Source organism: Hermetia illucens, chromosome 1 (genome assembly GCF_905115235.1).
Source record: "Hermetia illucens chromosome 1, iHerIll2.2.curated.20191125, whole genome shotgun sequence".
Classification (NCBI taxonomy): Eukaryota; Metazoa; Arthropoda; class Insecta; order Diptera; family Stratiomyidae; genus Hermetia; species Hermetia illucens.
The window spans coordinates 101423855-101433996 of record NC_051849.1 but is presented as its reverse complement, the minus strand read 5'-3'; the positions used below and the strand labels follow the sequence as shown (position 1 = coordinate 101433996).

The 10142-nt window shown below is 37.2% G+C and overlaps 1 long non-coding RNA gene across 1 annotated transcript in view; it reads right to left on the bottom strand.

Annotated features, from left to right (window-relative positions):
- Positions 1-356: 356 nt before the first annotated feature.
- LOC119646179 overlaps positions 357-10142 on the bottom strand; it is an 84899-nt gene continuing 75113 nt past the window's right edge. Inside the window, exons 2-3 of the long non-coding RNA XR_005248698.1 lie at positions 1716-1810; positions 357-1038 (exon numbers count right to left, since the gene is read on the bottom strand). This is a non-coding gene — a long non-coding RNA (uncharacterized LOC119646179). The remainder of the gene's footprint in view (positions 1039-1715; positions 1811-10142) is intronic.

Genomic DNA, 10142 nt, shown 5'->3' with positions numbered 1-10142 from the left:
AAACAAAATATAACTGAGTATAACTTGAAAGCCTTTCAGTGCTCACTCTAGACTGGATTATCCTTTTTATTCCAAAGAGCAAATAAGTTTAGACAATTGATTGGTTTTCCGTCTTTTTATATTTATATCTGTGTTCGAATTTATAAGGCTCAGGTAAAAAACTAACAGGTAAAAAAGGATTCGATGCTCTTTCTCATCGAGTACTCTAGCCGCGGTTGCAAACTCCTTACCTGTTTAACCCTGTAATTTCTCAAGGACTCGGAATATCGGAAAAACAATTTGACAAAGGAGTGCTGAAGAATTTAGAAAAGAGGACATTTACAATTAAAAGAATTTATTATATAATTTACTTTATTTTAATCATATAGTGCGCGTTAAAAAGGTAGCGCACCTGGAAATTATCTATGGATTATCTAAACATTGGGCAAGTAGACTAAAATACATATTTCTATCTGAACATAATTGGAATTTACTCAAAGATTTAACTGTTAGAGCGAATTTCATGATTTTTAAATGGATAGAAAATTTAGCACACTTGAAGGAATTAATGGGGTTGCATATATATTTATTGTTTCATTTCATTCATTTATTCATATATATTTATCGTTTATTCTATATGTATTAATTGTTTCAAAAATATTTAATTGAACCTCCATTACATTTAATACTTCACATATTCTTTCTGGATTTTTTGTGTATAATTTCCTTAATATTGTATATTAAAGGAGAATTTCACCCTAGTTATAAAATAATTGTCTTTGTCATTCTCATTCGCTGTTCCGTATTGTTTTTTTTTTGGCTTAGATATGTCGTGCCAGTGTTGCCCACAACTTTTCGATTATTTTGAGTTCGTGTGACCGTGGTGTCTCGATTAGCCACCGACTCCTTTCGCTTGGAGGAAATATTTTACCTTCCTAGCAATATGTGCAGGAGTATTATATTGCATAATGCGGAGTAACTGCTTAAAATCATTTCTTCCTTTTGAATGTCGAATATCGTTAACCATTTAGATCATTTAAGGGACGAGATACCTGCAAACTGCCGAAAACAGGCAAATTTTCAGGATTTTTTTCGTATAGAAAGGTTATACAGGGTGCGGCAGCATAACTTCCTTTTTTAAAATGCGCGCCACTCAGTTATTTGATGTCATAGCGGAGGGCTAGTGGTCTCGTTCAAGAGGGGATACTGTAAAGTTTTTTCCCGACACGGTTCGCCATCATGCGTTGGAATAGTGAGGAGCGTGCCTTTGCCGTTGAGGTTTACTTTTCAAGCGGATGTTCGGTTATTGCAACACAGTGTGCATTTCGGAATCGCAAATCAATTGTTACATGGGTCACTACATTCAGACAAACTGCAAGTGCGACAAAAGGAAGAACTGGAGTCCCTCGGTCCGTTAGATCACCTGAGAACATTGAAGCAGTGAGAGCGTCAATGTTGCTAACAAGAGTCATGACAAACGCCAGAAATCGGTTTACGCAATGTATGGAGAATGGGGGACGTCACCTAACAGATTTGATCTTCAAAACAATGTAAATAAAAACTTTAGACATGTACCTACATTATAAAAAATAAATAAATATTTTCCGATGCATACAATAGATTTTATTGAGTTTTGAAAAAAGGAAGTTATGTTGCCGCACCCTGTATTTTAAATATTTTAAATAATATGGTCATAATTAAGTATATTTCAATGAAGTATTTCATTTTTATTTTACTCTTAAAAACCATGGCCGTAATATTTGCACTTGTTTGAAGGACGTCACAATCGGAATGGCAAATCGGTGTGCTACTTAGCTTTCTTAATTTTTATCTGAAAAAATAAAAGAAATGTTAGTTGAAGCTATAACAGGTCAAACTTTAAACAAAGAAGTGGGGATTTCAAGTAAAAATTGAGACTTTTATGCTTTAAGAAAATAATTTCTTAAGCACATAGCTCCCCCTTTTTACAAATACTCTTTATTTAACCTATAAATCATTATTCTGAAACTTCTCACTCCCTTCTTCACTACTTAGTTCTACAACGACTTTACAAGTATCGGAAACGATAAATAATCAAAATATGCTTGCTGGAAACACTGTGAACAAACAAACAAATATCTTAATACCAAAATCTTATCAAGTGGTTCATCAATTGATGTTTAAGATGTGGGACAGCGAATTAATGCTTGACGACTGGCAACAAGGCATTATCTGGCCCATATAAGAAGGGGGATATCATGAAGTGAAGCAATTATAGAGATATCACGTTACTGAGTACCATTTATAAGATCTCTGCTATCTTGGTAGGCTCCATACGCCCAGAACATCATTGTCCCATACCAAAGAGACTTCACTCCAGGCAAATCAGCAACAGATCATATCTTCTCTCTGCGACAAGCGATGGAAAAACTGTTGGAATATGGACATCAGTTGCATCATCTTTTCATCGACTTTAAGACCGCCTATGACAGTATAGCCAGGGTAAAACTGTACATGACCATGAGAGAATTCGGTATAACACTCTCGAGACCCTTCAACATCAACAAAGGTCTAAGAGAAGGGGATGTGGGGGGTCACGCGTTCTCTTTAACCTGGCCCTGAAGAAAGTGATTCGCGACGCAGATATCAATGCAAGGAGCACCATCCTCTTCAAGTTCACTCAACTACTGGCTTTCTTCTTTTTCTTTAGCCTTTTTCCTGTTCACAAGCTTGGCTTCATCAAATCTCGGATCTGGATGCAATCTCGAGGCTTTCAAATCTCCACCCAGCGTATCAAGCCACCGTTGTTTCCAACTACTGGCCGATGCTGACGATATTGATATTACGGGAAGAACAATGAGATGTACTCCCTACCTTCATCCAGATCGAGAAGGCGGTGCAAGATCTCGGACTGTACATTAATGAGAGCAAGTCGAAGTGTAGTCTCCTATCTTTATTGTTGTTCGTTCTTTATTCTTTGGCGTTGACGAACAACAATAAAGATAGGAGACTACAACTTCGAGACCGTTGAAAATTTCTTCTATCTAGGGTTGAAAGTCACAACCGATAACAGCGAGGCAGACCCTGTCTGAGATGGAACGATGGCGTACGTCAGGACGCTAAACAGCTTTTAGGGATTTCGAATTGATGGGCCTCGGCGCAAAACTGGGGTATCTGGAGTTCCTAACTAAGGCAGTAGTATTCGCACAACACCTATCCTTTTTTTATTTAAATTCTTTTTGGATATTTAAATTCTATCAGATTGAGTAGAATTGATTAAATTAGGCAAAATATTCCAAAATAATTATTCCTATTACCATGGCAGGTGGACACAATAATGACTGTTCACGTTCTTCTCTCTCCGCCGGGAGTGGTCATTGCTCGAGCATCGTTCGGAACACCAATGCTATGTCATTGGCGTAGCCCGTAAGCCTCTCAGGCTGTTAACAATGATTTACGTCTGCCTCAAAGGTGACGATGACCACCATACTACGTTTGGGTGGCAGAACAAGATGGATTTGTATATATGGGCTCTTAGTATCTGTAATGCTTCATTTTATTGTGACACTGATTTATATCGTTACATATCTTTTACACCTGAAACGAGTTGCAGTACATTGGCATTCAAACGACAAATTAAGGACACAGGTTGATAGCGCCAGGAAATTTCAGCACAGTCCACTTCCTTCCTGAATGGGCTACTGACAGAAGGAGAAAGTGAAAGTTATTCTAAAAACTGAACCGGATATTCACATAGCAGCATGAAAAACCACTAAACCTATCTCACCATCTGATATTGAAATTGCTGCTGCTGAGAAACGAAAGCTTTGGAAAAAATTACAACTATATCGATCTTTGCAATCAAAAGGCTGCTTGCCTAATAAATGTATGAAGTAATTGACCTACAAAAACATAAACCTTTATCATCTTATCATTTACTACTGAAAGTAGTTATTCTCTTTTAGAAGGCCCTAAAAAATCAGCAAGCTGATTCCCCGGTAAGATTGCTCACGGTTGACTTAGCCAGAATTGATCTCGCGCAAGCATAGCCTTTCATTGAATATATTGAACGAGTTTTTTGATATCCAATTTCTAGAAAAAAAACTTTTAGGGTCACACGCGAACTAGTGTAGAAAGTGATTAAATACAACATAAAACCTAAAATGCTCCCGGGCAAAATATTATCACCGGATGATACAAGAATCTCCGCGCATATTTATAAAATCCTTAACGGTACAACAACTCGTATCTGGTCTAAGCCTACCTTAATAAGGTATTCTAAATATCTCAGTCAGCCAGGTCCACCAGGGGCCTAGATAAAATGTTTCGAAGGATTCTTTTCTCGAACCAAGTCTTAGGGGAATATATGAGGGTTGGCAAGATCATTGCCTTGTACAGCTCATTGTCTTGAAAAGCCAAATCAACCATTCATCATCATCATGAACGGCACAACAACCGGTGTCCGGCCTAGGCCTGCCTTAATAAGGAACTCCAGACATCCCGATTTTGCACCGAGGTCCACCAATTCGATATCCCTAAAAGTTGTCTGACATCCTGGCCCACGCCATCGTTCCATCTCAGGCAGGATGTGCCTCGTCTTCTTTTTCTATCAAAGATATTGCCCTTATAGACTTTTCGGGTCAGATCATCCTCTTAAGTGGCCCGCCCACCGTAACGTATGGAGCCCGATTTTAACCACAACTGGACGATCATAGTATCGCTCATAGATTTCGTCGTTATGTAGGCTACGGAATCGTCTACCCTCATGTAGGGAATCAAAAATTCTTCGAAGGATTCTTCTCTCGAACGCGGCCAAGACTTCGCAATTTTTCTTGCTAAGAACCCAAGTCTCTGAGGAATACATGAGGACTGGCAAGATCATTGTCTTGTACAGTAAGAGCTTTGACCCTATGATGAGACTGCGATCAGAACAGTTTTTGTAAGCTGGAATATGCTCTGTTGGCTGCCAGCAACTGTCCGTGTTTTTCATCGTCATAGCTGTTATCGCTTGTGTAGGAGGAGGAGGAAAAATTATCAACGGACTCAGATCTATATTCTCCTATTTTTATTGTTCTCATTGATCAGAGCGATTTGAAGTTGCTGTTTCTTTGGTTTTTGGTGCTGACGTTGCCACCGTGTACTTCGTTTTGCTTTCATTAATGGGCCACCCAAGATCTTATGACGCCTGTTCAATCTAGATGAAGGTAGATAGTACACCTCGGGTTGTTCTTCCCATAATGTCAATATCGTCACCACTTATTTCAGCATCGCGGATTACTGGGTTAAAGAGAATACATGATGGGGCATTCCCTTGTCTTAGACCGTTGTTGATTTTGAATGGCCTCGTAGATTGGTCAAGGCCAACCTAGTCAGTCTCATCAATTTAGGGGATATTGAATGGCCGTGTACATTTTTATCCTCGCGCATCGGCAGCCTTGAAGTCGATGAAAAGCTTTGCTGATTTTCGTGGAGTGCAATCTCTTGGGTATGGGCTAATGATGTTGTGGGTGTATGGAGCTATTCGCCCTAACAAGTTAACGGAGAGTGTCTTATAAATGATACTCTGACTGATGGCTTCATATATAAAATAAAAGTGCGAAAATGATAAACTTGAAGCAGAAAATCCTGTAGATATAATGAAAACCTATGGAACATTGAAGTAGAAAATCTGATCATTAGGTCCGGACTTCAAAATTGTTAAGCTTTAGTTTCAAAATCTGTAAACTGATTCTTCATGAAATATAATTTGGTAACTGATTATCATTTCCGGACAATTATTCGAAAGATACAATAAATGGAATGTTTTCTAACAAAAGGTAATGAAATAATTGTGTGTACACACCTTTTAAAGAGAAGACAACATTTTAGAGAATATTTTTTGGCACAAATACTCATATGAGGAGTTTGACAATTTTCCGTCAGCTTGCAATTCGGTAGAATATGATTTCATAGATACTTGGAGAAGATATGCAAATTCAAATTGGTATATCGAATGCGTCTGTTCTTAAACTGAATATTCACTGTTCAAACATCTAATATCAAAAATGATATCATTAGATAATCAAAGTATTGACATTTGGTGCAAATAAACAGGAGTGAACATCGAATTGTTAAGCTATTGCGTCAGGCCGCCATAGCTCGATATACGTATTTTAGCCGCTTTTAGAAAACTATGATCAAAAAGGGTTCCGGAATATCTAGGATCTTATTGTGAAATATCACTCGAAATGCTTTTTGCAAGGTTGCTATTTATACTGAAGCGGGATCAGCAGAGATGAAAAGAGCGGAACATATACTAATGCCATTCTTTTTAAACGTTACAGAAGAAAATCAACTAATTTATGAGAAGACATCAGAATAAATATTTGAAAATTGAAAATATTCATGAGAATCTATGCTCGATTAGTTGGCGCTTATCGAAATTGTAATCGATATTGAAAGAGAGGTTGATATGACAAATAATCGAAGGTATCTGGGATTTCAAAAGCATTCATAGGGCATTAGCAAAGCTTCTTAATTAAATCATTTTCCACTGGCAATCATTTATTTACCCTTCAAGATACATATGTTTTCCACCCTTTAAAACGTTCTGCTATTCGTAATTTGCTAGTTAAGAGAGCAACAAATAAAGTCAAACGACTTTTAAACTTATAAGGAACTTTAGCTGTCTGGAAATATACGGCAGATCAGCACAATTATGCACCTGAGATATGAATATTTAATTGAAATAGGTTTGTAGCTGCCGCCGGAAATAAGTCACTCTGTTTTTGTAGCCAGGAGAATTTTATTTGAATATTTAAGAAAATTTTACGATTTTAAATAAATAAATTTAATTACGTATGTTCGTATACCGCGAGTGTCTCAGATATGAAATTTACCGCACTGTCATTTACCCTTTACGATTCTAAAAGCAATGAACATCGCTTCGCAGTGTTGGAGACAAAGATTTTGTGCTAGATCGGTGGTATAAGACCTATGGTCACGTCCGCAAGTAGAACTTCTGTAACACAGATCGAAAACAAATTTTCGGCGAATTTTTATATTATGTTTATAAGAACGTCCTCTGCTTGAAATTTAATCAATCACATTTTCGTTGCATTGGCCTCAATAACGGCATTTCAAGTCTATAATGTCAAGTCATAATAGCTCCTCCTTCTTCTTGCCTTTCTGAGTATGTTTGTTCTAAATTACTTATGCACGTCCAGAGACATTTGGCAATTTATCATCTTAAAGTTTGTTATCGTATTTTCAATAATCTCTGGAAAGTTTTCAACCCTTCCAGCTTCAAATTTTTTATATCTTAAAGAATACTGGTTTGGAACAATTTGCCAGATAATACGTTGTTTAAACATTTTTTAATTTTAACTAAAATTTAGCGTTTGACAACTTTCTCATCTAACATTTTAACGCTTAGAGACAAGCAAAGCGGCTCACATCTACCACTTAACTTTCCTAACTCAAATTTCATCTTTTCCGGTTATGGCGATCGAACATGGAACTTTACTGCCCCACAAACAATAGAGAGACAACCCGGAGCTGGACTGAAAATTATGCGAAAAAACGAGATAAAAATTATACGGATCCTGGGTGAACATTATACGGGCCCCATATTATCCCTTTGTTTCATGAAAATTTCTATTCCGGCCCACCTAGAAAATTCCGGGTTTGGGGGAACCCATTTTCGCCCTCATTGGAGACTTTGTATGTCCTTGGCATACGGCACATATATCAGTTTTTAACGAGATACAGATCCAAGTTGCATGAGACGATGATTCCATTTTTGGGCAAGTTTTTCGAGATTATCACTTTTCCAAGAAAGCAGCATGTGCACGGACTAGTATGTAGGGCGCTGGTATCCCGTATGGCAGTGTCTATGACAATATGACAAGAACACAAAGAAGTGGAGGGAGAATAGGATGCTCCCTTGATGAACACTGACAGAGATACGAAGCGTTTTTCATATACCTGGCACACTTAGAACTGCGATCTTCGGATTAAAGTAGAGGAATTTAATCCAACGCACAAGTTTCTTTGGCAGAGAGTGTCGCGGCAAAGCGTACCATATGAGTTTGCGTCATGGTCAAGTGCCTTCTCTAAATCCAGGAAAGCAATTAAGAGAGGGCTACGCTTACCGCGCTATTTACCTATGAGTATTCGCACAAGGTGCATTGTGTTAGACGCTTCACAACCCGGTTTGGTTCACGGTTATTTGAACGATGCTGCGAATATGATTGTTAAGAATACATTCAAAAATCTCCAAGGGTGTGGCGGAGCGGTACCAAGGATCCGCTTTACAGCCCTGTCTGGGATGAACGATGCGCGCACCCGCCGGACGAAACGAAACTTAACGTTACTAAACGTATAAAGTGAGGAGCATAAATTTGCAAAGAGATCTAAAAAGTTTTTCTCCTGATGTCCCCATGTGGGGTGTCAAATGAAAGGTTAGTGTTCAAGTAAACTGCAAAATAGGGGAGTTAGGTGCTAAAATGTACAAACTTAAAGTGAGACAGGATTCATTTTCGGAAACTACCCAACCTAAAAATTACAAAAAAAAACAATTCACATAAATTTAATGATAGTATATTATCAACTTTTTTTAATTGACCGGAAAACCCTTTTTCAGTTCCTCTTGAGAGAACCAATAGCCACATATGAAAGATAGTTTCGCGCAAATTACTGAAAAATTTCGTGAAAATTCGCCTATTAGTATCAAAGTCTATCAATTACGCGTGAATTTACTGCACCTTAAGCCATAAAAATAAAATGTTGAACTCATAATTAACGAGAATAATTGAGATACGAGCAAATTTCTAGAGTCAGATTTTTTCACGATGATTAAGATCCAAAACGCCTGGATAATACTCAAACACATAAAAAAGATACTTGAGGGAAAACCTAGAAGACAAAGCTCAAGTAGGAAAACCAAGGAAACGCTGGGCGGATTCAAAAGATGAAGAAGGGTATCAGTTTTCCGATTTAAGAATTGAAGCATCCAAGGCACGAAATTGGTCTGCAGAGCCTCAAAAATGACGACGAATAAGTTGTCACTTGTACTATTAATAATTTCAAGTTTACAGTAAAACGCTTTCATATGTTTGGAATGACGGCCAGGAGAAAATGGAAGTATGTATTTGGAACTTTTTGTAGATCTGTCGACAAAGTATTCTAACTGCTTTTACCTTTTTACATTGTTACAACAAGTCGGGAAACCGAAAGCTAGACGCTTCAGGTACGAGAGGATGTATTTTTTTTATAAAGAGAATTGAGTGTGCCTTTGTCCCATTAGTATGTAGCAGGTAATATATGCATATATTATTTGAAAATATCCATTGTGTATGATATTGACTGAATTTGCATAGAAGCGACACCAGCTTTGACCTATTATAACTTTGTTAGTAATAGTGCGATTTTCACCAAATTTGTCAAGGTTATGCTCTATGCTGCATCCTACATTGCTGCAAATTTTGTGATTCTAGGATGAACTTAAGGGGGGTTTTACTCAATTTCCCCGAAAATACGGTAATATACTATTATTAACTTAATTTGAGGAGATATCGATATGGAGAGTATTTTGGAGCCTGGACACAATATAGAGGCAGCTTCATAATTTTTTCAGATCTGTCAGTTGGGTAGTTGCTGAGAATCGATTCGTTAAAGAAATCATCACTTTCCACCCGTCTGACTGAGACCTTTAATTTGATAACCCACATGACTATATTTGATGAAAAAAAAATTTACACTCCCCTTTTACATGTATGGGGTTTTGTGTTTACACAAAACCTTAAAAACAAAGGCAGTCCTCTGTAAAATACGTAGAAAATGCCTCATATCGGTTTCGTTGATTAGTTACAACATTTCGACATCAACAAGAAAATTCTACTATTTCAATAGATAACCCAAGAATTCTGTTTTGGCAAATTCAAATTTCCAAGTTATTAAAGTTTTTTTGCGGTAAGCAGATAGGGTTTTGATGGTTCCTACAATAGTTGAAAATTTAACTTTACTTTAGAAATTTGAAAAAAAATGTTAAATTAAAAATAAGGTATGGATAAATAGTTGGATGTGTACTTTCACCTTTTGATTGTTTGGCGGGATTCACTAAGCAGAATTAGCTATAAAGTGTGGACTACCAGTCTTTGTCAAATTCTTGGCACTGTAAATTTCTATAAAATTATGAGATTAGT